Source organism: Misgurnus anguillicaudatus, chromosome 16, assembly GCF_027580225.2.
Source record: "Misgurnus anguillicaudatus chromosome 16, ASM2758022v2, whole genome shotgun sequence".
In the NCBI taxonomy this organism is placed as follows: domain Eukaryota; kingdom Metazoa; phylum Chordata; class Actinopteri; order Cypriniformes; family Cobitidae; genus Misgurnus; species Misgurnus anguillicaudatus.
The window spans coordinates 9,964,885-9,976,925 of NC_073352.2; positions in this window are offsets into that span (position 1 = coordinate 9,964,885).

Sequence of the window (12,041 nt, forward strand, 5' to 3'; positions counted from 1 at the left end):
GTATTTTATATCATATAATAAATAAATGGGTACGTTATTTGCCCTAAATGCCTGAATAGTGTAATGTGTAATATAAATACAATTAATCCCAGCTGCCGGTAGAGGCGCTACTTTAGTAAACAAATCTGTTGGTCGTATTTGGGGGAATGGACAAACAACCAAAGCAATCGTATGGGTTGTGGATATGTTGAAAGAAACACACACTCTGATATAGATCAAATGCACCGTGTCACTTTGAATGAAAGTGTCTGCCAAATGCATAAATAAATGTGAAAAACTGCGAGATAGATGAAGGAAGGTAAAATAAAAAAGGCAAGAAAAGCTACTGTATGTGATTTTATGTAGTCCTGTAGCAACTTTTCAATGCAATGTTTAAGTCACAGAGCTGGTTCATACTGTCATTGTAATAGATTACAGAGTGACTGTGTGCAATAACAAATATTCACCCCAGCAGACCTCCTGTTTTCCAGACCTCAGAGACGGAGCGATCACTTAAAGAAACATTTTCCAGCAAAGCCGTCCAGCAATCACATAACGTTTCAATCCGAAACAGGCAATACAAAGCTGTTCCAAAATCTTGGTAACCCACAACCTCAAAATGTCAAAGCAATTACCCCTTAGAAAACACGAGAAATAGTACTTGCATGATGTGGTCATAGGGAGAAAGGAAAGTTAAAGGGTTGCAGAAGGTTATATATCACTGAAATGAATTACTGTAAACATCTCGAAAATGGATTTTTTATATTTATTCAACATATCCTATTACCATATTTCTGCTCCAAATTTTGTCAGAACTCACTCAAGCGGTGAATATGAGTCCATGAGGAATTCTCAAGGTTGATTTTATTTGGTGATAAATAACAAGCTCTGCTTTAACCCTCCAATATATATTATGATTACAATTAGTATGACTGTCTTTGATCCCAGCAAGGGTATTAACATGACATGCCAAATTACTTAAAAATGAGATATTTCAACATCAATCAGATTCAAATGCGCATACCTCCTGTATGATCACTCGCTGTGATGGTGAATTATATTGTTTGACATTATAATTGATATTATGTTTGGCATATACTTTGGATTGTTAAACTATGCCAAATGTGAAGAAATTTACCATAATGATATACGCTTAACACTGTACATATAGTCATTCTGTTTTGGTATTGTCAGACATGTTTTTAGAAATTCTCACCCACTGTAATAATAACAAATTTTGCGTCTTTGATTTTCCTCTCTATTTATTTACAGTGTTTGAATTATGGATCATGAACTCCAAACTTAACAACATGTATAAAAGTGGCAGTTCACATAAATGTGAACATGGGGATTATATAATACATCAAATTACATGCATTTGGATTTGAGGCATTAGTTTTATTCTTCACAACACTTCACAACTTCTTTAGATCTTGTTGATTAGCTGGCCAATCAAAGGACACAGAGCTTTTCAGTACAAAATCAACACATTTCAGGGTGGCAGGGCTTAAAGGAGCAACAATAATGTACGGTGTGTGGAAAACAATAAAGCAATAAGCCCTGCGAAGCAGTGGGTTACCAGTGCATTTTATAAAAGCTAAGGGGAGTTGCTAAGGGGAGCCTAAAACCCCCTTAGTTATAAAATGCACTGTAACACCACTGCTTCACAGGGCTTATTGCTTTTATAAAACGGTTACTTCATATGCATAGCAGGATTTCATAAAATAAAACACAAATAAGTTGTAATTATAATAGTATAAATATTACTCTTCTGCCAAACAAAGTAGTTCCTCAGAATCAAGTGTGGCTGAAACAGATCCCAGTTCCCAATCAACACAGACGCAGCAAAGACACAATGAAAAAATGTGATGCGTGTTTTTTTCCATAAATCAACATTTATCTAATTTATACATTAAAATGTATATCATGCGACTGTTGACGTGAAGATCATGCTTGGAAGCATGCTTAACTCTTTCCCCGTCAGCATTTTTTTTTTTTTAAGTTGGCACCCAGTTTTAGTTTAATGCCTTACAGAAAAATTATCTTCTTTAAATAAACATAAATCATCAAATGAAAATTGGCTGTGTATGTACACTATCAGAAAAAATTGTCAAAATATGTACCCCAGCTGTCACTGGGGCTGTACCCTTTCACAAAGTAGCTTGCACACAAAAAGTTCATATTAGTACATCCAAGATACATGGTACCAAAGTATACATAACTAATAATACATATTAGGACATTTTTAAAGGGTACTACCCCAGTGACAGCTGAGGTACATATTTTGACAATTTGTGTGTGTGTGTGGGTTGGTCTATGTGGTTTACGAGGACATGAATAGTGTATAATTATTATGCTATAAAGGTGGTTTACAGGGACACAGAGAGTGTCCCCATAAACGGAAAAGCTAAAAAACATACTAAATGGTAGTTTTTTGTAGATTAAAGCCTGGCAACAGGTTTTTGTGACATTGGGGTTAGGGATTTGGGTAGGTTAGGGGAATGGAATATAACAGTTTGGACAGTATAATTGGCATTGTGTCTATGGAGATGTCCCCGTAAACCACATACACTAACGTGTGTGTGTGTGTGTGTGTGTGTGTGTGTGTGTGTGTGTGTGTGTGTGTGTGCGTGCGTGCGTGCGTGCGTGCGTGCGTGCGTGCGTGCGTGCGTGCGCGCGCGCGCGTGCGTGTATGCGTGCGTGCGTGTGTGTGTGTGTGTGTGCGTGCGTGTGCGTGTGTGCAAACCTAACCAAATAAACAATGTGCTAAGCCTCTACAACACAAAAAGCTAATGCGATTGATGACTATGAAGTAAAACTCTGACATTTGCAATCTGTGCATTGCAAGTTATACTATTTACCAGTATGTGTGGATCAAAGTCAAACCCATGACCTTTTGTCTTGTGAATGCAATGTTCCAATATTGAGCTACCGACTGGACACTTATTGTTGCTTCTGTGATTAACAACATTAAGCCTTGCTTGAGTGGATTCATGAAATTTTAAGGACACAAAGAGAAAAGAGCGGTCCTAAGTGTAGTAAGAGAAAGGTCCCATTTCACCACCGGCAATTATATTTGCCAGTAAAGCCACGGTAGGTCAATAACATCCACTGAGAGCAAGAGCTCATTAGCCAGCAATTAAACCCCCTCACGAGGGTAAAGTGAGACCCCATCACCCTAAGTCCCACTGCCCATCTTCACGTGCAGCTGACTAATAAACCACATTTACATCCTTGACCTGCGGGTGCTTTGTCCAAACTCACTTTGCTCATAAGCCATTATAGTGGTATGCGATTCGTTGTATACAGCATGCAAACATTGGAGACTTTATTTTGTATTGCACTGTACTGTAAAATATTATTGTGCTGCAACCCTCCACTTGTCAGTACAGTTAAAGTTTAATAGGCAGATCCAACATCTTTGTTTGCCCTGCAGATGTGTTTAGACTACTGTAAGGTCCATTACGCTCACTTATATTATAGCTTATACGGCTATAGTGCACTCTTGCCCGTGTGATATTGCTTTAATATTATATATATAGACACTATAATTAAAGTTGTAAAAAAAAGTAATTTGTATATTAAATGACCCTGTATCACTTTATGACATCATATTAACCAGTAAAGTTATTAAGATGGTTCAATAACAATTTTTTACTCTGACATTAAAAGCAGATGTTTTTGAGAACATTGTGTTTCTTAAATGGCATCAAACTGCTTTATTACTAATAGTTTTTAACATTTTTTAGGGTAGAAATATACGAGGCATTTCAACCGGTTTCATCACAAGTAACCGCAATGCAATTCAGTAATTTTACAGCTCTTGTTTAAAGACATGTGGGTCGTTGTGCTTTTAAAGTAAGTGATGTATGACTGTTTTATCACACTTAACTTGCTCCAGTGCCTTAAAGAATTAAACTACGCTCTGGAGAAACAGTCGTGTTAATTCTTAAGCCTCGTATTATTCTTATTATCAGCAGCGTTGGTAGATTTTTTCCTCATTTAGGTGGTGTTAGATGCTATTGGACTCCAAACCTCAATGCTTATTACCAGTGCTGTTTTCCCTCCCCTCCTCCATCCAATGAAACTGTATGGTTCAACTTGGTGGAGACCAAACAGATGGCTGTACACCATCCAAGATGACAGCCCATCGGAGCAGATGGCAATCTAAAGGGTACCAACCTCAACATCCACACATGGAAGAATGAAGATTTCTGTCATGAGCGAGAGACGTTACGCTTGATGTGGTGTAGCATCTCTCTGCTGCAGATAATCAGGTTTTTGTTGTTGTGAGAGTGGTCACATGACCAGTCGAAGATTTAAGTCATTCAATGACATGAACAAGGTTTAAGTGATCATGTATACATTGGTGGGTCATTTAAGTCAGTGGCCCCCTTTGTGTACGGCACATTCCTTCGCGGCCCCCCCCCCAAATAAAATTTATGACAAGAAACTGTTTTAAAACTCAATTTTTAATTAAACAAAACATATTAAATGATACGAAGTAGTGCTGTTGATTAAAGTCTTATTTTTTAGGTTTAATTGCACAGAATTCATGATAAATTAATTTATTTTATAAAATGTTATATAACTGGGGCCCCCCTGGCACCATCTCACGGCCCCCCTGGGGGCCCCCAGTTTGAGAACCACTGATTTAAGTTATGCAGTACCTTCTGAACTATATAAACTAAAACATTAGTGTATATATGAAGAGCTCAAATACAAAACCCTCTGAGTGTATCTGACATGTTTTCTTAAAAATGTGCATTTTTTATCAGACTCTTAAGGGCAGGACACACCAAAGCTTTTTACGCAACTGAAAATGCCGCACTTCCATTAGAAACAATTGAAAACATGCGTCAGCCGCGGGCGTAAAAGCTTTGGTGTGCTTACAGAGCATGTGAGCATCTCCGCTACCTGCTCACGTGGGTGTTCGCTAACTCTGCTTCACAGCTCAAAGTCGCACCAGACCACTTCGCTCAATTCCGCTCCCTGCTCACCTACAATTTCATCCCGCTCCTGTGAAATCGCTCCAAGCTCGATCAAATTTAAAATTCCTCTGCATGCCTAACACCTGCCGTTTTCAACCGTAGCCTTACGCCTGGGACACACTACCTGCGTGGCGGACGTGTAGCAGGTCTGATGCGTGACTGCTGACAGTTTTGTTAATTGTTGAAGGCACAGGTGAATTCTGGGTAGATTTGTGTATGCCCTAAACTCGTGGTATGAGCGGAATCAGAACGAAACCAGAGAGAGGCAGAGCGATCGATTCGGCCTTTGGATAAAAACCCGTTCTGCGCTCCAACTATATTTTGCACGGTTCGCTCCTCACCCGCTCCACGCTACGCTTCGCTCACATGCTCTGGACTCTTATAAACGTCTCACATTACTGGACAATCTGGGCCGAACTTCGGAGCCGATCGAGGTCCATTGCCCTGGGGGGGGAATCTGGGTAAATTCGAAAACCTGATTATCCTGTAGTGTGAGCCAGGCATAAATGGATTCTGCCTAAAAAGCAGTATTTCTGAATGACCTGAGGTCGAGATTAAGCGGATTTGAAGCAAAAGTATTTGATGAACATATAATACGTGCCGAGAGCATTCGGTTAATATCATTATCTCAGTTTTGACGGAGGTGCTGCTTGGCGGCTTTTGCCTCTGAGCTCATCATATATTTCTAAAATATTGTATGTCTATACACTGTAACAACTCCTTGTTGCACGTAACTGTTTAAACATCTTGAATTAATAAGTTATTTATACTTTTTTGACTTTTTAGAAGTTGCAACTGTTGCTACAAGTGTGTTTTGGTAGTCGGCCCAACTTTTTGAGTGTTTTTCAAAATTCACGCACACCGTCTTTAAATCTACAGTAAGCTACTGGGAAACATCTGCATAACAACAGCATTTTTTACAGTGATGTTTATTGTGCATTTAACATGTTATGTTTAATATATTTTACAGCTAATCTATTACAAGACTAAATATAAGCTTTGTTTAATTAAAAAATAAATACATTAGTAAATAGCTTACATAACTAAAATGTGTTGCATACAAAGCTTTTGGGTATAATCATAAATGTTCCTTTACAGACACTTTTCTGCACTAGATTACTTTGTTTCTGTAAGCGTGTGTTATATGCCAAGCCAAGTCTGTATTCGTGTTTCCTTTCACAGCGTCTCCATGGAAATAATTGCGATAGAAATGCGACATATGCCAGCTGTCACTTGAAAAGGAGGTCAAAATAGATAAATATGCTTCTTTGAAGTTAGAGCTCATTAGACCAAGATGTTCTAGGATTGAATCAGAGAAAGAAAAAAATCTGTTATTTATGAAAAGTGACCGTTTGAAGCAAAAGGCCTTTTTCCATCAAGTTAAATTGTCATCATAATGCAAAACAAATTGGGAAAAAGGCGGATCTACTGTAAAACTCCAAGGAATTACTGTCACTTATCAAATCAAAACCGGGGGTGTGACGGCCCAAATTAGTAGAGTTTATGTTTAATGTCAGATACCATCATTGTCTTTTCGATAGAAAACCTATACGGCCATAAGAGTGACACTCTGTAATAGCTCCCTGCACAATGCAACTCCCGTATTAACAAGATAATGAACATCCGTCTCCCCAAACGTACATTTTGCTGATGCAAGCCAGCTCTACCCGTCTCGGCGGGCTTCACTTGGTCCGCTCCAACCACGACTCTGTCTTGCATTAGTGACATTCTTAAATGCCAACATGGTGCCATGGGAGCATCAGAGAAAATAATGATGGAGTACACGTGCCCGCAGGTCGGCACGAGCTTGCCGCTGGAGTCGCTCCCCGGCTGCGCCAGATGGAGGGTATCGGATCCTGCATCACTTTCACTCCTTCTCTCTATCTTGCGCTTTTCTTGCACCTCTTTCTCTTGTCTGCTCATTTCCCTCTGGAGCGGCACAGTCATTAGCAGGCGCTCAGCTGCCAAACATCATTGAGCATGTGGCGGCTCTAACTTTGCAGTATCTTCGGGAAATGGCACCGTGACAACATACTAACGCAGGTACTGTATGTGTGCTGCTGGGTGTGTACACGTTTTGTTTTACAAGATTTGTGTTTTTGTACATAGAAGATCATCTGTATTGTATATAAGGCTGCATACGGTTCAACCTGATGCCCATGCTTGTAACGCCCCTGGCAGCTATTTCAAGTAGATTAAGCTCCTATATACTGTAATAGAGGAAGACAAATATCTCTCGAATGGTGCATCAAGACTGTGTCCCAAAAACACATTTCACGAATAAAACTTGATGCCAATGGTATCATAAATTGTGTTTTGTTTTTAGCTCAAAGTATGCAAAAAAATGGGTTTGGGTTATTTAGAAGGGGAAACGCTAGCACTTTTGTATTTTAGGTGCTCATTCACTCCATCGACGTGAGAATAAATCAGCACCCCAATATTTAATCTGGCTAATGTGCATGTACATGTAAACAAACGAGCAATTTTTCTCTAGTTCTGAAAAAGCTTTGGTTTTTGGTTGATTTGATTTGATTTGGTCACCAACCCCTCTGCCACAATCAATTGCCAATGGATAAAATCCTGTCATGAATTTTCGCTGCAAAAAATGTTAAATGGCAATTCAATCCTGGATTGATGATAGCATTTTTGGCAAGGTTTCTTCTGCTTACACATGCCAGAACACAGCAATATGATCTGGGCACATTATGGGGGTTATTCGGCCTGCACCACAGCGCTGGCCCTGGGGGTGGACGTCACCGAGCCAGACATGAACAGCTTCCCCATGAAGACACTTAGACCTCGAGGCCAAGAAATCTGGCCCCAATCTGACTGGCACCATTAAACTCATGTGAGACACAGAGACTGTGGGTCAAAGAGAAAAATCAACCAACATACACTGGATCAGATTATGTTGCTTATATATTTTAGCACAGTATATTTGTGATCCAGTCTGTGAAAAAACAGCTAAAGTCATTTTTTGTGTGATTTGTTTTCTACATAAAATCTCTGAAAAGATTTACAAAAGTTGTCACTGGGACGGTACCTTTTAAAAAGGTCCTAATATGTTCCATTTTGGTACAGATATGTACCTTTGAGGAACCAGTATGTACAACTAAGGTGCTAATGTGTACCTCTGAAATACCAATATGCACCTTTTAAGGTACAAATGTGTACTGTTCACATTCTGTGAAAAATAACCTTGATATTTTTAATATTGACTGAGTAAGGTAATGTCACAGATTGATACTGTATGATTGTGAAAATCAGAGATCAAAATTTGATTTTAGATTATGAGACATTAGTCTGGATTAGACAGACATGGATAGATTTGTCACAAATAAAGGTTTCAGAAATTCATACACAATGTAATATAAAACAGTAAATTCAAAACTCTAAAAGGGTCACCAATGGCTAGCTGGCCCTCTGTAAAAGGAAACAGCCCCTTTTAGTTACTCAAACAACGTATTAACCAATTTGAATTGATCATTGCATTTAATTAGAGCAGTAAAACCTTGATTACTACCAGCCCTGTTTAATGATCTATAGCAAACCAACAGTGTGAAGTAGTCTACAAAGTATTGGCTAGCAGCATGTCATGCTGTGATCAAAAGAAAATTTCTAATAAGAAAAGAAATGTGTTGATTTTTTTAGTCTGAAAAGAGTATGAGTCTGTCCTAATTCTCTGGGACTCCAGTAAACAACAGTGACAGCCATTATCCCAAACATTCAACAGTAAAGATTTTTCCGAGAAGTGACCAGCCTTCCAGAATTTCTCCAAGAGCACGATTAGGCAGATAAATAACAGTCTGAGGAGCTCCAGGCCTCTGCAGATGTTAGGGTCAGTAAACATAAATTAACAATAAGAAATTGATCAAGCAAGTCATTTATTGGATTTTTCAACAAATAAATTCTCGAAGATTCCCCAAGGCTTTGCTACTGGATGCAGTTGTTAAGGTTGGTTGTTGGCACGGTGTAATGTGGTCAGAGGCACCTGCAAGATTTAATCTTGGGGTATGGACAGGATAATTCTGCCAAACCCCAAACAACATGTAAACACGTGTGTTAGACTTGATCATTTTCCATCATTTTGACCGACATGGACGTAAAAATTCGCTAAGCTTTGCCCTCCTGAGTTACTGTTGGTACACAAGTCAAGCTTTTGGGCCTGGCAAGTCTACTACTGTATGTATGCAAGGTGTCAGACATTCCCAAGGGGATAATTAGTCATTTTTGGCGAACAGGTGAAATATTTGAGAGAGTAATACAAAGGGGACTGCACTATGGATTCGAGGGATATATCCACGACAGAATATGCAACCGATTAGAGAATCATTTTATTAAAATTGAAGCTAAAGCCTATAACGTTAGGTCCCAGCACAAGAAGCAGCCGCCTCATATGCTGAAACACAAATTGAGGAACAGCTTTGTTCATGCACAGCAGGGTAAGTGAAATTTGCAAAAAATAATCTCATAATTATAAACAGTGGCGGTTCTAGACAAATTTCACTAGGGGGGCCAAGGAGGGGCCAGTGTTTTACCAGAGGGGCACATTAAAAAATGGCAAGAAATAATATTTAAAGATTATAGGGGTGATTACAGGAATTAGTTTAAGCCAGGACTAGGCCTTAGTTTAATTAGGAAATATAACTAGTTAACAAACATGCCTTACTAAAAACATTACTTGTGTGCATTTTGAAGCAAAACAAAGGACACTGATGTATTTTAAGATATGGCATTGCTAGTTTTTTTGAGGTTGGACAGCTCTTACATTTATTTTAGTCTAGGACTAGTCTAATCCCTGTATGGGAAACCACCTCTTAAACTTTATTTTACTTTACAATCATATACATATTTATTTAATACAAGAGTGAGTGCAGGTGCAAAAGAGGAGCTGGGGTCTCATCAGCTCCCTTGTTCAGTAGTCAGGGCACTGTGGTTAGGTAGTCTGCCATTATGCCAAACCTTAGTTACCTAAAAAATCCATGCAACGCAAAAACCAGTGAGCATCGATGGTCCCTATGTTCCCTTACTGGAAATCACGTGACCTTTTCTAAAGCCCTCCAACCAAAAATCACGCGAGCCTACTCAATAAACTTTATGAAATGCAAACTTTTATAAAGACAAACGTTTGTTTTAGTTTAAATATATATAAACACGCATTGCTAGACAGTTAGGGACCACAATCTACTCAATATTTAAAATAATATTTATTTTAAATTGTAAAGATTTTTATATGTAACCTTTAATAATGTGCACCCACAGCCATAGACATTATATACGTAGACACCTCGTAGACTGAGCTGCCTATTGGAGCTGACGTATCGCGCGGCCGCCATCTTGGATGGGTCTCCAGTGCGCTCCCTTGCATTCATTTCTAATGAGGAGGAATAATCATAACTCCTCTAATTTTTACCGGATTTTCACACGGTTTGAGTTGTTATAAGCGGCAGATATTTAGGTATGATACAGGACGCTGTCACAGATTGAAAAATACTGATTTCATGCTAAAATACTTTGTATTATGCTCTTTAAGTATATTGACAGAGGCAGACACTACTTAAGTATTTTACTTTCTACATAAAAGTAAATTTTCAAGTATCTGTATTTTATCAGTGTTTTTCTTTAGAAAACTTATATTCCAAAGCATATTATCATAATTTTTACTCCACTACATTTCATAATTTCAAGTTTTTGGTTTATATTTAAGTACATTAAACATCTACTTTTTTTACTTTTACTTAAAAAGTACTTTAGTACACAATTTTTATGTAATTTTTACTTAATTAGGTATTTTATGTAATTAGGTATTAAATTAATTTAATATGAATGAATTGAGAATGAATTGAGTGTGAAAATTTTCATTCCAAATAGCGGCCGCGCTACTGAAGCGCCATCTAGTGGCTGTTGCTAAAAACGAGTTTCCCCTCTTGTTCTTCTATACTCTTTGCAGAGCTTTAACGACTCTGTCACAACAAAACCCTCCCGTTTTATAGCAACTTCTCATTGCCTCATCATGCCTGTATCACTGGGAAACCTTCAAATGTGAAGAAAAAACAGCGAGAGATCATGAGAGAGAGTACCAGTTCCTTCTGAACATTGACATAATATTATAAATAATAACGTAAAATAACCAAAATGATTGTTCAATCGTACTTGTGAAATGTAATCCCATGTGATCTGGAATGAATATGCGCCGGTTATTGCAACCATAAGCTGCACAAAATACGGCCATAGTATGGCTTTCTTTCCGTTAACTCCCATTGACTCTGGTGCTAGCGTGCAGTGAGGAGACCCATCCAATATGGCGCCGACGCTTGATGCGTTCCAGCACGTCACGAGGTGTCTACGTATATAATGTCTATGCCCGCAGCCAGCAATAGTGCAGTGGTTGGGTGCGTCACTCTAATTTGCCAGTGTAGAACGTTGTGTCGCATTAGTTCCGCTTTTGGCGCTCGCGTGTAAAATGAAAATAAATGTATACTATTTTATTTGGTCAGCACGGGGTGGCCACAGGGGTGGCCAGTGACATGTCTACAGAGGCACGGGCCACCCTTGGCCTCCGTGTAGAACCGCCACTGATTATAAATCAAACAGCGGAATAAACACAAGACATCGGCCTGACCACTTTGCAATGATAACGTTCTCCCGCTTATAGAACTAACTTAACCCCGGTAGAGCCGCGTCTATTAACTCTTTCGCCGCCAGCGTTTTTAAAAAAAGTTGCCAGCCAGTGCCAGCGTTTTTCATGATTTTCACAAAAGTTTAAAGTATGTAAGTTTGCCTCTGTCTTGCCTTTAATCATCTTATTTTACATTTACATATATGCATTATGAACAAAGAACCGTCATTATTTGCAAGCAATGATGTACTGAGTTAGCTAGCCGCTCTTACATTGGAGCAAACGTGTGTGTTGTGTTAATCCTGTCTGTTGATATTTAGTTGTGAATTCCACATTGATCCCTGTCCGACATTTCTCCACTTGGGTTTTAAGTTTCGGGAAGGGAAAAGATCCACCACCCCGTCCAAACCCTAGGATACCGGGTATCAAATTTACAAAAACCATATTCACAA